This window comes from Musca domestica, unplaced genomic scaffold, assembly GCF_030504385.1.
Source record: "Musca domestica strain aabys unplaced genomic scaffold, Musca_domestica.polishedcontigs.V.1.1 91, whole genome shotgun sequence".
NCBI classification, from domain to species: Eukaryota; Metazoa; Arthropoda; class Insecta; order Diptera; family Muscidae; genus Musca; species Musca domestica.
In genome coordinates this window covers 1,528,140-1,543,274 of record NW_026712439.1, presented here as the reverse complement: position 1 = coordinate 1,543,274, position 15,135 = coordinate 1,528,140, and the positions used below count along the sequence as shown (strand labels likewise).

The following is a 15,135-nucleotide window of genomic DNA, read 5'->3' as shown; positions in this document are numbered from 1 at the left end:
CATTTCGGTGGGTATTGTATTTAAAATCGTCAAAATACCGAATATAGGGAGGTACTGATATATAGGGCCTATACCAATACCTGGACCTGCATAGACAATTTTCTGTCGCAGACTGTAGTTTCCATAACGAACTCTAAATACGTAATTTGAAACAATTCTGTTAAATATGACGCTAAAATCATCAAAATACCGAATATCGGGTGGTACCTTTATATGGGGGTTGTACGAAGACGTAAACCTGCACAAAAAATTTTCTGTCGTAGGCTGCAGTATCCATTACGAACTTTAAATACCATAGTTGAAACAATTCCGGTGAATAATATCGCTAAAATCATCAAAATACCGAATATTGGGAGGTGAATTTATATGGGGGCTATATGAAAACGTGGACCTATATGGCCCATTTACGAACTTAGCCTGCCTACTGGAAAAATAAACATGTGTGGACAATTTTAGCCTTCTATCTCAATTCATTCGAAAGTACAACAGACAAGTGGACGGACAGACAGACGGACATAGCTAATTTTACGCTGAAGAATATATATACATTGTTGGGTCTGACATGAGTATTTCGAAGAGTTACAAACGAAATGACAAAGTTAATATACCCTCCAGTGTGGTGGAGGGTATAAAAATGCTAACAACTCCATAAGATGCAATAGAGGACCTAATGCAACACTCGTATATACAAGCTTGGAGAACTTAAGAGGGTTGTATGAGGTCATTGACGTCACCCTGCTGGCTCGTTTTAGGAGAATGATGACAAGTCATGCAGAATTTGCTTATCCATAAGCCCCTGTCTTACACCAAAGTTATTAAATTAACCTTATCTTAAATTAACAAACTTAATTTAGAAATTCGTAGATGAAAAATGTGGAGTGCAATGCAACGCTGTCGACAGGAAAAAAGAGACCTATCAGTCCTTATTTTTATGCAAGTTCTTAAAAACGTGCACTTTTTGCAATACCGGTTAAAAATTTCTGTAACCAGTAAATTGTAATTGAAGGTTGCCAGATCACTCCCATCGCTAGGCAACTGAAATCTTACTGGGAGGCTGATGCGTCTTCCACAAGTTGTAGCTTTGATGATAGGCTGAGGTGACTGAGTGGGTGATGTATCAGATGAGTATGTGGCACCGGAAGAATTATCTGAAATCGGCGAACTCGAATTTGAATCTTGTTTTCGACATTTGTTTTTCGACCCCGCATTATAATTGTGAAGAACTTCTGGAATCGTTTTAATTGAATCGGATTGAGTCGTTTCGGACAAAAACGTGAGTTGTTGACTCGAGATCTCTAGAAACAAATGTTAACTTTGCAGAGTGGTGTGCAATTTGCGTAGATTGAATATTTTTAATGGGGTTGCGAAAATCAGCTACAAAGTCGCTAGTGCTTGTAGATGTGGTACGGCGTTATCTTTAAGTGTGTAGCTACAATCATTTGCATTAATTCCGTAAAAACTGATGACTGGAACTGTCGACCTCTGTGGGATGTGATTCGCTGTGGCACTCCAAATCTGGAAATCCAGTGAGTAACCTGGCTACCAGTTCAGCGGACATGTTGGGCATTGCCATCGAGTAAACCTGTAGATTATTGTCAAAAAATACCGCTACCCCTCACATAATGGAAAAGGCCCAACGATATCGATGTTGATGTGTGAAAATCGCTCGGTCGGCGGCTCGTACTTGTCAGGTGTTGATACTGTGTGTCACTGTATTTTCGCTCGCTGGCATGGGAGGCATGTTTTGACAAAGTTTGCAATCTTCTTTTTCATACCAACCCAAACAAACCTTAGCGTTACTAATAGTGTCGTAGCACGTATTCCAGGATGAGCTAGGTTGTGTAACAAACTTAAAATTTGCTTTCGAAAACGTTTTGTGATGTATGGCCGTATTTGTGACGTGGACGCATCACAAACAATTTGTTCATCACAGCCTAATATATTCAAATACTTTAGTACTAGTGAATAATTAGACGTACCTTGTGGTTTTAACCAATAGGTGTGTCTGGTTACCCTAAAATTTGTAACAATTGTTACAAATTGTTACTGGAAGTCGTCTGTTAACTCGAAAGTTCTGCAAAAGAGAGCGGTTGGAGAGAGAAATTTTGACAGTTCTTTCAGTGAGAGTTTGCAAATTCTTGCTGGACAAATTTCTTCTTGCAATCTCTTGCAACTCTTCTTCTTCTCATTCATCGACATTCAATCAGATGTTTTCTATTGTTTATTTATTTCTTTTTGTGATTTTAATTTGAAGATATTGTTTTGGAATTAGCAAGACTAATTGTTTTTGGAGAAGAACTTTACAAAATGTGAAAAAAGTAAATATTAATATGTAATAAGAAAATAAAAGACTATTTCCAACATTTTTAGACAAATGCCATTAGCAACAGGTTTAAAAGATTCCGCGGAACACATCATATCTATCTTCCTTTTATTGCTCATATTTTTATTTTATTGTCAATTTCTTTTTTATTTATAAAACTTGTGAAATTGGTGGTTGTTCCTTTCGTTTAATTCTTTTAATGGGGGACAAATTGGTTTGTTTTGACAAATCAGCTGATAAGTTGCAAGCTTCTGCAGGAATACCGTCTGTTTACTTTTCGCAATTTCCTTGCAAAAGAGAATGAAACTACCTTACTCTCTCAGAAAGATGTTGCTGGACAATTCCTGCAGGAAAAGTAACCAGACACACCTAATTCTGCAGTTCGCTGTCATGTTTTTGCTCTGCATCGAGATCCTTAAAATTTACGATCGCTTGCACCTAATCGGTATGCACAGCTTGAATTCTTGACAGGGCGTCAGCTGTTGAATTGTCTTTGCCAGGTGTGACGTATGTCAGTGGTAAACTGACTAATGGAATCAAGTTGCCTTAGTCTGCGTGGCAATTGATAGGCGAATGTCAATCCTTCAATTTGATAACGAAATTGGCAGACGGCTTGGTAGATGGCGGTTAACTCTCTGTCGTACGTCGTGTCCTTCTGCTGCGTCGCTGTTAACTTTTTCGAATAGAAAGCTAATGGTTGCATGTTGCCATTAATATTTTGGTCTAGCGCTGCTCCTACGGCTGTGTCTAAGGCGACAACATAAGGAACCAATTCCGCGCCGGGAACAGGATGAGCAAGCAATGCAGTGTTGCACAACTCAGTTTTACAACGTTCAAAAGTACTCTCGGTATCGGCAGACCACACTAATGGTGTTTGTTGTTCTTTTTATTGTACGAAGACGTAAACCTGCACAAAAAATTTTCTGTCGTAGGCTGCAGTATCCATTACGAACTTTAAATACCATAGTTGAAACAATTCCGGTGAATAATATCGCTAAAATCATCAAAATACCGAATATTGGGAGGTGAATTTATATGGGGGCTATATGAAAACGTGGACCTATATGGCCCATTTACGAACTTAGCCTGCCTACTGGAAAAATAAACATGTGTGGACAATTTTAGCCTTCTATCTCAATTCATTCGAAAGTACAACAGACAAGTGGACGGACAGACAGACGGACATAGCTAATTTTACGCTGAAGAATATATATACATTGTTGGGTCTGACATGAGTATTTCGAAGAGTTACAAACGAAATGACAAAGTTAATATACCCTCCAGTGTGGTGGAGGGTATAAAAATGCTAACAACTCCATAAGATGCAATAGAGGACCTAATGCAACACTCGTATATACAAGCTTGGAGAACTTAAGAGGGTTGTATGAGGTCATTGACGTCACCCTGCTGGCTCGTTTTAGGAGAATGATGACAAGTCATGCAGAATTTGCTTATCCATAAGCCCCTGTCTTACACCAAAGTTATTAAATTAACCTTATCTTAAATTAACAAACTTAATTTAGAAATTCGTAGATGAAAAATGTGGAGTGCAATGCAACGCTGTCGACAGGAAAAAAGAGACCTATCAGTCCTTATTTTTATGCAAGTTCTTAAAAACGTGCACTTTTTGCAATACCGGTTAAAAATTTCTGTAACCAGTAAATTGTAATTGAAGGTTGCCAGATCACTCCCATCGCTAGGCAACTGAAATCTTACTGGGAGGCTGATGCGTCTTCCACAAGTTGTAGCTTTGATGATAGGCTGAGGTGACTGAGTGGGTGATGTATCAGATGAGTATGTGGCACCGGAAGAATTATCTGAAATCGGCGAACTCGAATTTGAATCTTGTTTTCGACATTTGTTTTTCGACCCCGCATTATAATTGTGAAGAACTTCTGGAATCGTTTTAATTGAATCGGATTGAGTCGTTTCGGACAAAAACGTGAGTTGTTGACTCGAGATCTCTAGAAACAAATGTTAACTTTGCAGAGTGGTGTGCAATTTGCGTAGATTGAATATTTTTAATGGGGTTGCGAAAATCAGCTACAAAGTCGCTAGTGCTTGTAGATGTGGTACGGCGTTGTCTTTAAGTGTGTAGCTACAATCATTTGCATTAATTCCGTAAAAACTGATGACTGGAACTGTCGACCTCTGTGGGATGTGATTCGCTGTGGCACTCCAAATCTGGAAATCCAGTGAGTAACCTGGCTACCAGTTCAGCGGACATGTTGGGCATTGCCATCGAGTAAACCTGTAGATTATTGTCAAAAAATACCGCTACCCCTCACATAATGGAAAAGGCCCAACGATATCGATGTTGATGTGTGAAAATCGCTCGGTCGGCGGCTCGAACTTGTCAGGTGTTGATACTGTGTGTCACTGTATTTTCGCTCGCTGGCATGGGAGGCATGTTTTGACAAAGTTTGCAATCTTCTTTTTCATACCAACCCAAACAAACCTTAGCGTTACTAATAGTGTCGTAGCACGTATTCCAGGATGAGCTAGGTTGTGTAACAAACTTAAAATTTGCTTTCGAAAACGTTTTGTGATGTATGGCCGTATTTGTGACGTGGACGCATCACAAACAATTTGTTCATCACAGCCTAATATATTCAAATACTTTAGTACTAGTGAATAATTAGACGTACCTTGTGGTTTTAACCAATAGGTGTGTCTGGTTACCCTAAAATTTGTAACAATTGTTACAAATTGTTACTGGAAGTCGTCTGTTAACTCGAAAGTTCTGCAAAAGAGAGCGGTTGGAGAGAGAAATTTTGACAGTTCTTTCAGTGAGAGTTTGCAAATTCTTGCTGGACAAATTTCTTCTTGCAATCTCTTGCAACTCTTCTTCTTCTCATTCATCGACATTCAATCAGATGTTTTCTATTGTTTATTTATTTCTTTTTGTGATTTTAATTTGAAGATATTGTTTTGGAATTAGCAAGACTAATTGTTTTTGGAGAAGAACTTTACAAAATGTGAAAAAAGTAAATATTAATATGTAATAAGAAAATAAAAGACTATTTCCAACATTTTTAGACAAATGCCATTAGCAACAGGTTTAAAAGATTCCGCGGAACACATCATATCTATCTTCCTTTTATTGCTCATATTTTTATTTTATTGTCAATTTCTTTTTTATTTATAAAACTTGTGAAATTGGTGGTTGTTCCTTTCGTTTAATTCTTTTAATGGGGGACAAATTGGTTTGTTTTGACAAATCAGCTGATAAGTTGCAAGCTTCTGCAGGAATACCGTCTGTTTACTTTTCGCAATTTCCTTGCAAAAGAGAATGAAACTACCTTACTCTCTCAGAAAGATGTTGCTGGACAATTCCTGCAGGAAAAGTAACCAGACACACCTAATTCTGCAGTTCGCTGTCATGTTTTTGTTCTGCATCGAGATCCTTAAAATTTACGATCGCTTGCACCTAATCGGTATGCACAGCTTGAATTCTTGACAGGGCGTCAGCTGTTGAATTGTCTTTGCCAGGTGTGACGTATGTCAGTGGTAAACTGACTAATGGAATCAAGTTGCCTTAGTCTGCGTGGCAATTGATAGGCGAATGTCAATCCTTCAATTTGATAACGAAATTGGCAGACGGCTTGGTAGATGGCGGTTAACTCTCTGTCGTACGTCGTGTCCTTCTGCTGCGTCGCTGTTAACTTTTTCGAATAGAAAGCTAATGGTTGCATGTTGCCATTAATATTTTGGTCTAGCGCTGCTCCTACGGCTGTGTCTAAGGCGACAACATAAGGAACCAATTCCGCGCCGGGAACAGGATGAGCAAGCAATGCAGTGTTGCACAACTCAGTTTTACAACGTTCAAAAGTACTCTCGGTATCGGCAGACCACACTAATGGTGTTTGTTGTTCTTTTTATTACCTGTAATCATATCTTGCAAAATCCTTGGTATGCGATGGTGTGCGGCAAAAACTTTCTGTAAAAGTTCATCATACCAATGAATCTTTTAAGTTCTTGTGAGGTAAGCGGCTTCGTATAGCCTTTTATCACTGCAACCTTTTCGGGAGAAGGAAGAATTCCGTCGGGTGTGACAAGGTGACCAATAAATGTAATTTCATGGTTACCAAACTCACATTTTTTGACGGTAATAGCTAGCCGATTATCACGAAGGCGCTAAAATACTATCATCAACGTACGGAAAAACACAATCAACAACTCTGAAAACGTCATGATTAATCGTTGGAAGGTTTGTGCTGCATTTCGTACGCCGAGTGTCACACATTTGAATTCATACAAGCCAAAAGAAGTACACATCGCCATTTTCGGCCCCTTAAACTGTTGGTGAAATCGGTCAAATACGACCGGTACCCCCGGTCTGGTAATGTTTGAGCATTGAGGGCGCGGTAGTCACCACTTTTTCTTATCATATGTAGCGGGCTACTCCGGACGCTTTTGGACGGCTGACAAATTACAGCTTCGGCAAGAAAATTGAATTTTTTTGCAGCTTCAAGTTTTTCAACTGGCAATCGGCGAGGACGAAAAATGTTGGCCGGCCAGTCGTTTCAATTCGGTGAAAAATTGTTGATTTCGTTTAGGAACCATAAGGCGAGAGCACTGTTATGTCGTCGTGCAAAACGTTTTAAGGCAGGCAATCGTTGAAGTCGACGGTAGTTTTAGCTGAGAATCGTTACCAGTGATGTTGTTTATTAATCGGTTACGCCGCAAATCAATCAGCAGATCATGATGCTTTATGAAATCCGAACCAATTATCGGCATGGTTACATCAGCAATTATAAATGACCAATAAAAATTTCATTTTAAACCAAGGTCCAGCTTTAAACGCGTTTCACCTACCACTTTAATAGTTTCACCTACCACTTTAATCAAATTTCTTCCAGTCCACCTGTCAGTGACTTGGAGGCGAAAAATGTGGCATTTGGTGGTGCTGTAACCCAGCACCGGCCAACAAATTCAATCTGATGGATGTGACGCAACAGCGTAGATCTGTCGCTGCTTCTGTTTGCACTGGCTGCGACACTTTCTGGCATTACGTCCATACTTCTTGTGGTACCAACACTCATCAATATTGGCATTGTTACTTCCATCGGATGCGTTCACCGTGACTGGGAACAATGATGAGTTAGCTTGCGAGATCGAGAACGGGACCTCGTGATAAATAGCTCGAATTTTTTGTTGAATCATCAATAGTAGTACGCAGTTCGTTTATGCGGTTTTCCGGTTTTCGGTAATTTTTCGTTTGACGTATTCAAATCGGTCAGATGCTGGCATATTTGCGATGATATCTGGTTTCTGGCTTTAAAGCAGCAAGTACTGTAACGGCCTTTTGCTTGTCAGAGGTTACTACCGACGCACTAAACCAAAATTCCATTCAAGTAAACCAAGCTTCCACATTTGTATAACGCATTTCTGGAAATGGCAAACGTGCATAAATATGTGATACACTGCCAGTGCTGTTACGCAAGGATTGTGGATCTTTTTCATGTTGGATGACGACAGTCCATGCTGTTGATAAATCGTTGTTTTCAATCTTCTGATTGCAGTATTTTCTCGGGATCATCAATTTTGGTAATTCTATTCGTTTACTTTATTACCCAATAAAATGAGGCTAACGCAGATTTTAATTAGCATCGAATTAAAACCTTTTTATTAAATTAACAAACTTAATATAGAAGTTCGTAGATGAAAAATGTGGTGTGCACTGCAATGCTGCAGACAGAAAATTCTATAACCGGTAAATATGTATATATGTATATTATATAAAAATTTCCTTGGACACACAAAAATTGGCCACGAACCTATCAAAATACATTTTTCTTTATTATTATTAAAATTTAAAAATGCAATCATACTTACTGGTTGTTAGGTGCTACATTTTGAAGCTTCTCCACATCATCCATATAAAGAAGGGCTACAGAAATATTCTTTTTTTATTTTTTAAGAACACAAATAATATGTACACAATCCCTGGGAATATTATTTTGTTTGATTATTTAGAATTTGTTTATTTACAACCAAACTGTCAGTTCAGGCAGAGCCAGCTTACGTATGGTTGTATTTTGTATTGCTTTTTCGCGTTTAAATCAGTCATTCTGTCAATGAATGTATTGAAATCTTGCTTACGAAAAGTTAGTTTTTATACCCTCCAACATACTATCGTAAAATAAGAAAGCAAAGTCATTTCAAATAAGATTTTTTGTAATATACAAAATTTTTTCCTTAAATACATATACATTTTTATGTAAGCTCAAAAAGATTTTTTGTAATATCCAACATTCTTTCCGTAAATATATATAAATACATAACATTCTTTCCTTAATACATATGTGTGCTCAAAAGGTATGATTTTTCAGAAAACAGACAAAAAAAAAAAATAATTTCATATCGTTATCCTGTTTTACTAAAGTATTAGCTTTCTTGGCGACGTTACCGCAATTCCGTGATTTTTTTCCGACCAAATTCGATTCTAAATCCTACCATATTGGGTCTAATCCGACCAAAATTGTAATGAAAAAAAAACAATATTTAATTTATAGAAAACTTTTATTAATTAAACCAAAAATAATATAAATTCAGTCTATTATTTCAATTCTTAAAATAAAAGCATATACAGAACTATATCAACAAAAAAAATATCTTATGTACACAGAGATTTAGGAGATCATATTCGAGATCATTTTTAATATATCATTTTTAATATATTTTCGTTCACTACAGTTAATTCGGGGTTTTTAAGTATTTTTTAGCTGACCATACAGTATGCGGATCTTTGTTCGTGATTAACTCTTTACAAAACATGTTACTGTTAATGGTATTAATTTCAAGTTTGTTTCTTAATTTAGATTTTATAAGAGATAGAGACGAAAACTTTCGTTCAGCAGCGGCTGAACTATGAGGTAGTGAAAGTAAATTAAATACAAATTTAACTAAATTCTCAAAACAGTTTTCATTCAAACCATTTTTAATAGCAGATACCCTTTTCCAAAAAAAGTCTATGCCCACATCAGGAGAAAGAGATGTCTCGCTAAGGCGCAATAAATTCCATTCCGTCACAATTAAATCTGGATCACATTCAACAAGGCTAGAAAACTCTAAAATAAGAGGCAATATATCTAAATTATCCAAAGAAATTACTTTTGAGGGCGTTATTATATTTAAAAGTTTAATGTCTTCGCGCTTAAAATCAAATCGATGTTTTAATTGATCCAAAAATTGAACATAGAAATTTAAAACGTTAGACTTAAGTTCATATATTTCAGATTCAGTTAAGTTTGCTTTTAAAAAAATTTCCGCTTTTGAACCAATGAAAATTTTTGAAATATCAATTAAATTTGTCTTATTTTTGTAATCAATTTCAACATTATTGTTTATATGTTCTCTTTTTACAAAATTGCTTAGTATTAAAAGAAAATTTGTTTTAATACTCGCATTATTTAAATTATTAATAATTGGAAGAATATAACACAAAAAATAGCATTTAACTTTGCTTGTCATTTCTTCCGCTATATGGGCTGGTTTTACTCCCTGTACTTCATAACAAGAGTAAATAAAATATAGTTTCAGACTGTCCCATTGTTCAATTATTCTTAAAACTATCTCGTTTGACACACCTCATATTTTGTGTGGCTTTACAGAGCAATAGTCTTGGAACTCCTTGAGCTCTTCAATACGTTTAGGACTATGAGAAAAATAACTGTAAATATTTCGGCAAAGACTTTCTAAAGAATTGGGTAATTGTTTGCAAGCGTAGCTTGAACAAAGATGTAGAGAGTGGCATGTACATTTTATGTAAAAGATGTCGTTTTTGTTACATAACAAAGCTTTTAATCCGCCGACCTCTCCCGCCATGACATTAGCACCATCGGTTGCTAATCCAATTAAATTTTGCATTGGAATTGAAAATGACGCAAAAAACTCCTTAATTACATTATAAATTGATATTGCATCAGCTTTTGAGATTTCAATTAAAGTCAAAAACTTATCTTGAATTCCAAAATTAGTATCAAAATAGCGCGCAACAAGAACAAGACATTTTTTTGTTGAAACGTCCGTAGTTTCATCCACAATCAAGGAAAACTTTTTTTCTTTCAGTAATTATATCTGCAATTTGAGTTGATTTTGTTCTGCCGCTTTGAATAAGTTTTTCGATTGCTGAATCAGGACAGCACTCCACCAGTAACGCTGGCAAATAATCCATTAGCAAAAATGGCAGATTGTGCGTTATACAAAACATAACTAATGACAACTCTGCATAACGAACAAGTTTCTTCTGCGCTTGGTCATCTTCTTTAAAAAAATTCTGTATTTTTAGATTTCTTTTTTGGCTGTTGTAATTTGTCACGTGAAGAGATGTCTTTTCATGTGCCTTTAGATGAGTTAAGTGACTTACCAAAGCCTTCGAACACGCCACACTAAATACTGTGCCATTTTTGTTCTGCAGCCAATCGAATGAATTCTTCCACTCTTGCCTGAACTTTCGCTTTAAATTCTGCGGAACATCATTTGCATTACTGCAGGGAAATATCACAAAAAATTGATTAAAAATGAATAATTACATGCACGAATCATCGCTGTTGTTATCTGCGGCATTTGATTCTGTTTGTTTTTGCTGCTTTGTAATATACCTGTAATAAATATTATAAAAATCATTTCAAAACTTAAAATAATTACATTTCAATACTTACTGGTCCATGTTTTCGGCTTTTTTACTTTCTATACATTTATTTTATGTTCATGTGTACCTGCTATTGTTTACATTTATTAGTCTTTAAATACCGCGAAAAAGCACAACACAGTTCAGAGGCCATAATCTGTTGACGTCGTCTAAGACTTCAGAGTAAACGACAAATGATTTTGTACATTGGCCTCGTTCCATAGATGGCGTTTCACAAATAGTAGTGATTTTGTAAAACGTGAATATTTAGAAATACAATTATGAGCAACACATTGTTAATTATGATAAAAATATATATTTAAAACTTTTATTCAAAAATCTACCAAAATCAGTTTGGACCTACCATCCGACCAATATTAAAAAAATTAAATTTGTCCTACCAAATTTGGTAGAATTCTACCAAAAAGCAACACTGAGTACAAGAGACATTTAGGATAGTGTCATTAGCGTTTTTGTAAACAATATGTTTTCAGCACAGTTTTGAAAAAAAGATATATCGACAGCTTGTTCCACGATATCGAAAGAACACGTTCGCACACCTTTTACACGACAAACAGCTGATTTTTTTTTGATTTTAGTGTAATTTCGCGATCCACTATATTTTTTTCACACCCATTCGAACACAAATGTCAAAATCAGTCACTTGTGTGATCACTTGTGTCGTCTAATTATAATTCAGGATAATTGTTTCAACATAAATATTGCTATGATTGAAAATGGAAACAAAAAGGTAAGTAAAATTGAAAAATGCAATTATAACATCTCAATAAGAAATACAATTTGTATTTCTTCAATTCCAGCACGAAAAAAGGAACAGCCCTAGTTTAGTAAAAACTTTTCGATTTTTTTTCGAAATTTTTTCCAGAGGTACGTATTTTTAATCAGATTCCGGGAAACTATTTTCTTCTTGGGGGACGGACCCGGGACCCCAGATGTTTGTCCGGGTTTAAGACCCGGATCCACTTACCCTTTATAGACAATAAAGGCATCGTTTGAAAGCTTATGAAAATACCTATCCAACTAATCGTTACTCAGAGGAGAAAATTTCAAGCCAAGCCGAAGACCTGCTACTTACAACAACTGTTAAATTTAGAAAAACATTATCTCTAGAGAGGTATTAGCACAAATTGTAGCATTATGGAAAAGTAAGAGTGTCTGTCAGCTATAATTTTAAAATAAAAACATTTCAAAAAAATGAAAAGTGTCTAGTTAATTATATGGAGGAGAATCCCGAGTTCGCCACAGAAGTGCCAATACCATCCATAAAATTTAAGCAAAAAAAGCGACAGAATGACTGATTTAAACTCGATAAAGCAATAAAAAATAAAACAATACGTAAGCTGGCTCTGCCTGAACTGACAGTTTGGTTGTAAACAATCAAATTCGAAATAAACAAACAAAATAATATTCCCAGTGATTGTGTACATATTATTTGTGTTCTTAAAAAATAAAAAAGAATATTTCTGTAGCCCTTCTGTATATGGATGATGTGGGGAAGCTTCAAAATGTAGCACCTTACAACCAGTAAGTTTGATTGTATTTTTACATTTTTGAAATAATAAAAAAATGTATTTTTCTAGGTTTGTGTCAAATTTTTTTGTGTCCAAGAAAGTTTTTCAGGAACTGTGTATGCTGGAAGATAAATCGGTCCTCGATTTCAGAACAACCCAAATATGCCCCGACTTAAAACTTGGCACATTACTGCGGTTTTTAGCCACAGGAAGCAACCAGCAGAATTTAGGGAACGAGGCCCTGATTTCAGCAGCGAAGTCTACAGTAAGCAGAACCATTGCTGAATGTCTGAGATTTTTGAGAACTACATTTGCAGCCACTAGATAAAAAAGCCGACACTCACAGAGGAACGCAACACAATGGAGGCTTTCTATGAAAGAACAATGTCCCCTGGAATTATTGGATGCGAATAAAAAAATTATTGAATAAAAAAATTGCAATAAATTGTAAAATAATAAGATTTTTTTTATTAAAATAAAGATTTATGAATTCAAAAAGTTGTTGAAATTACTATTATTGTGCTATTTTGTGGGTTATTTTGTACAAAAATTGATAATTGATTATTTTGATTTAAAAATCTTTGTTTGGGCCTCGGCACAATTTGCCAGCCTCTCGCAGCGTCAGCCATCCTTTTGCTCCTTGGCATTTGTTTTTTTTTTTGGCTACGGTGTGGATGGAACATCTTGTTGTGATGTGATTTGAATGGGGGTAATTTTTGTACGGTTTGATGTTTCTAACGCACGCAGCTGTGTAGTTGATGTTTTTTTCGTGCTGGAATTGAGGAAATAAAAAAAAATATATGTTTTGTTGACATATTATAATTGTAATTATTATTATTACTTACCGTTTTGTTTCAAGTTTTAATCAAACAATATATATGTTGAAACAATTTTCCTCAATTGTGTTCGCATGCCTGTGAAAGAAAAAGTAAATAATAGTGGAACGCAAAATTACACTGAAATGCTTACGTTTTCGGCTGTGAGTGACTAACTTTCGTTTGCACAATTTTTTTTCGATATCGTGGAACAGGCTGTAAATATGTATTGAAATTTTTTCTTTCAAATGTATAAATGTATTAGAATCTTGCTGACGAAAAGTTAATTTTTATACCATCTACCATACTATCGTATAATGAAGAAAGTAGTCATTTCAAATAAGCATATTCATCTCTGCCATTTTTGTAACATACTCTGACAAATTACTCTGTATAGACCACAGTTTCCCATCGCTGATTTGTGTATATACAATGGATTTGTTAATAAATATTTTGACGATGAAAAGTTGTCAAATGAGTTAGAGTTGAAAAAAATGTAAACATATGATTGCATGACTTTACCTTCTTAATTCTACCATGTACCATACTATGGTATATTAACATTGTCATTCCGTTTGTAACTCCTCAAAATACTCATGGTAGGACCAACTATTGACTTTACGATCTCGTCACTTGGGTAAAAAAAGTTTTTTGTCATAGCAGTTATTTTTAAAATAACTTTTGGGTAGAATATCCGAGACATAAAACCAGGATACTGATGAGGATTGGTCGCTTTTTCCGAAACCTAGGTATTCCCTGCCTTACCCCCTGGTAAACATTACCATCGTTCTCCACTAATAAAAAACGTTTCTTTAAAAAAACAACTATAATGGGATTAAGCCTGTCCATTTTGCAACAACAAAAAGTAGATAATATACTCTTCGTTTGGTCGGCGTAAAATTCTAAGTTCATTTATCTGTTGTATTCACGCTATCTTTCGAGCGAGTTAAAAAAGATATTTTGCACACATGTGTATTATACCAGTAGACAGGTAAGTTCGTAATTGAGCCAAATCGTTTTCGTATTGCCCATCCAAATGTACCTCCCGATATTGGGTATTTTGACGATTTAGATCATATTTTCAAGCAGATATGTTAAAATCCGGCACTTAGAATTAGTGACGGGTTGCACCTCCTGTTCCTGAACATTGCCATATACGTTTTCCTATAGCGCCCATATAACAGTACTTTCCGATATTCGGTATTTTGACGAATTTAACCACATTTTCAATCGGAATTGTATAAAATTCGGTACTTAGCGCTTGTAACGGGTTCCATCTCCTATGGCAGAATATTGTCTAAATAGGTTCTCGTTCACCTTCTCATCTATTTTGTCGATTTATATCACATTTTGTAGCAGAATTGGTTAAAATTCGGCGAATATATTTGAATTTGGGACTAGCAATACTAGTAGACAACAACCAGCAGCAGCAGGAAACAAGAAGCATCGACTTTTTGGCGTTTAAATGCAAAAACTTATTTTGACCTTTCATAGGTTCATGTTTTCTTATACATTTCAACATTCGACATTAATAGACTATTTTACATATTTCAAAATGGTGGAGGGCATTATGTTTGGCCCGGCTGAACTTAACTGCTTTTTTTTTTTTTTTTTTTTTTTCAAAAAGGACACATATAAATAACATAAATGTAGTATTCTGAATTGAAATCTTGTCGCATGAACAGTCATTTATAGATACAAAAAGCGATTAGCATGGTATATGGTACAAAAAAGGTGTTCTTGCTAATTTTTAATAAAGTATTTAATTGTTTGCTATTTTTTACATTAATACATGTTGAAATGTTATAAGGTAAGAAAAGAACGTTTTGC

General features: G+C 35.5%; 1 long non-coding RNA gene and 1 pseudogene across 1 annotated transcript; both read right to left on the bottom strand.

The window, feature by feature from the left end:
• Window positions 1-9,781: 9,781 nt before the first annotated feature.
• Window positions 9,782-11,595, bottom strand: LOC105262227 (uncharacterized; annotated as a pseudogene).
• A 1,389-nt stretch (window positions 11,596-12,984) lies between these two features.
• Window positions 12,985-13,952, bottom strand: LOC131806991 (uncharacterized). Its single transcript, XR_009344266.1, has 3 exons — window positions 13,460-13,952; window positions 13,336-13,404; window positions 12,985-13,262 (listed from the first exon to the last, which is right to left on the bottom strand). It is a non-coding gene; the product is annotated as an uncharacterized LOC131806991 (long non-coding RNA).
• Between the last annotated feature and the right edge of the window lie 1,183 nt (window positions 13,953-15,135).